Source organism: Penaeus monodon, chromosome 42, assembly GCF_015228065.2.
Source record: "Penaeus monodon isolate SGIC_2016 chromosome 42, NSTDA_Pmon_1, whole genome shotgun sequence".
Classification (NCBI taxonomy): Eukaryota; Metazoa; Arthropoda; class Malacostraca; order Decapoda; family Penaeidae; genus Penaeus; species Penaeus monodon.
In genome coordinates, this window is record NC_051427.1 from 31,049,895 (window position 1) to 31,052,394 (window position 2,500).

Below are 2,500 nucleotides of genomic sequence, written 5' to 3' on the forward strand. Positions count from 1 at the left end.
GTGTGTGTGTGTGTGTTGTGTGTGCGTGCGTGTGCGTGTGTGTGTGCGTGTGTGTGTGTGTGCGTGCGTGCGTGCGTGCGTGTGTGTGTGTGTGTGTGTGCGTGCGTTTATGTATGCGCGCACGCACATTGTTGCCACTGTTACTATCGCTACCTTAATATATACTAACACCGCGACCACAAACTATAACACTAAACAGGGTAACAAAGGACAATTATCACTGCAAATTATAATAGTAATGAAGAAGATATTGTAACACCAACAAAATTAATGTAATGTTGATTACAGCAATGAAAGAGAAAATGAGAGAAAGAAGTGGACCATAACCAGTTTTACCAGAATTATCACAGGTGTTCTTTGTTGTGACAATACGCAGGTGCACGGTTTCTGCCAAATATAGATGGCAAGTGTTATTAAACGCGAGAGCGAAATATCGATGATCGAGTCCCCGCGACTAGATAATAGAAAGTTCGTCAATGATTTCAAGTCAAATGTTTCAAATGTTATTTTGAAATTTCGACTGCGTAACATTAGTACAAATATTATTTTATTCAAAATGGGATAGAAATATATATTTTGAATGGATATCGAATTTTAAGACGAAATGTTGATCACTCTTACTCTAATTAAGCTAGCGTAATGTATTATACATTGCTTTAGAATGATTGTCGTTTTTACATATTACACGGTCAATTCTCTATTATCATTCATTCATAAGCGACTTATGAGGAAATCTGATTTCTTGGTAGATCTATAAATTTGACTTTGTTATAAATATATCCAGGTTATTATGTAGAAATAAGCGTCAAGGACCTCGGTTTATGGCCCTGTACACTTGAACATAATAAAGTACAGACACACCTTTTTTTCCTCTCAATGTACGTTTCAGTACATTTTTTCCATATATCACTCATCTAAAGTTTCTTTCAAAGCTTTCTTTCCTTTAAATTTTCCCCATTAAAATATCTACCTTTTAATCAGAAAAATACATAGAATGCGCAAATACAAACATACATGTGTGTGTTTACACACACCACACACACACACACACACACACACACACACACACACACACAACACACACACACACACACACACACGCGCGCGCGCGCGCGCGCGCGCACGCATACACACACATTTACTTACCAGCAAGAGTATTACACGCTTGAATTTACATATCAGTGCTTCACTAAGAATTATAGACATTTGAAATACACTAAGATGAAAGCTGAGTAATGTCAGTGAAAGAAAAATTATATATAATAATGAGCATCAATGCTAAATGCTAAATGGAAAGATGAAAAAGAAAATGCTAAATAAATAAATCTTCTTAGAAGGTACAGCAGCTTTACGTACAAACGCATACGTTACTAAGCAGACCATGTCGTGCAGGAAGGAGCCTAGTTATGTTAATGTGAAAACAATTTTATATAAAAATGAGTTCCCTCTCTTCAGCTCAACATTCAAATATTCACTCAGACACTTATACATAAATACAGACATGCAGATACGATTATATCTATATAAATTTATTAGATGAACAATTATTTGCCATATTCCGGGATGTTCAAACTCTATTGTTTTTACTTCAGAATATATATATATATATATATATATATATATATATATATATATATATATATATATATATTTGTATCTCATGCGCTGAAGGAACAAAGTTGACCACAGAAATATTCCTTCTAGTTGGATTCTTTTAGGAAACTGAAGCTTAGTGGCTGCGCACGTTCACCGGAAACAAGGCATTAGAAACACTATAACTTTAGGGACCAGAACATGACAGACTCTTTTCTTGAATCCTTCTGCCATTTTTAAGAGCTGAAGGTAAGATCGGAACGTATGAATTATGGCTGGTTTAGGGACACAATGAGCAAAATCTAATTATTTACTAACTCAGCGATATCAATGTGGGATCTAAAAACTCATAATTCCTTGATACTTGCAAATAACAGGCTTTTTCACACACTATACTTTGCTGTCCCGCCAGGACCTAGGTTCTTGCGTTCATAAATGACAAATTCATCGGGCTTACCTACCTTAAATTGTCCGTTTTCCGTAAAATCGAGAGCTCACGAAATTTTTAAAACGAATTGTAAAAACAGTTTTTGAAATACAAGTTGCAGTGAAGAACACATACACCTCTGTACACAAGCCAGGTCTGTACTGTTTTGCTGATTTAATATAGTTATTCATCAAGTGTTCACAATACACGGCGCACTGCACCTGTACGCACATTCGCACAGCAGCAATACTACTACGGTCTTCCCAGACTACCAGCCTTCGACGTTACAGTACACATTTCATTTGAAGAAAATAAAGTCTAATATTGTTATGGTTCTACCGACATCGTTAGTTTTCCTGAGGTGCCAATTACTCGTTATGCTTAGGAGGTTTTATAGCTATTTTCTGTAATTTTTTGATGTGTATATATATTAATAAATGGGACTAACTTTTAAAGATAGCTCTTCTTAAATTAGACACG

The 2,500-nt window shown here is 35.5% G+C and overlaps 1 protein-coding gene across 1 annotated transcript in view; it reads right to left on the reverse strand.

The window, feature by feature from the left end:
• The window catches only part of LOC119598946 (segmentation protein paired-like), a gene marked incomplete at its 3' end in the record, with an annotated part of 10,673 nt that extends 8,369 nt beyond the window's left edge, over positions 1-2,304 (reverse strand). Inside the window, 1 exon segment of the mRNA XM_037948657.1 lies at positions 2,055-2,304.
• Positions 2,305-2,500: the final 196 nt, after the last annotated feature.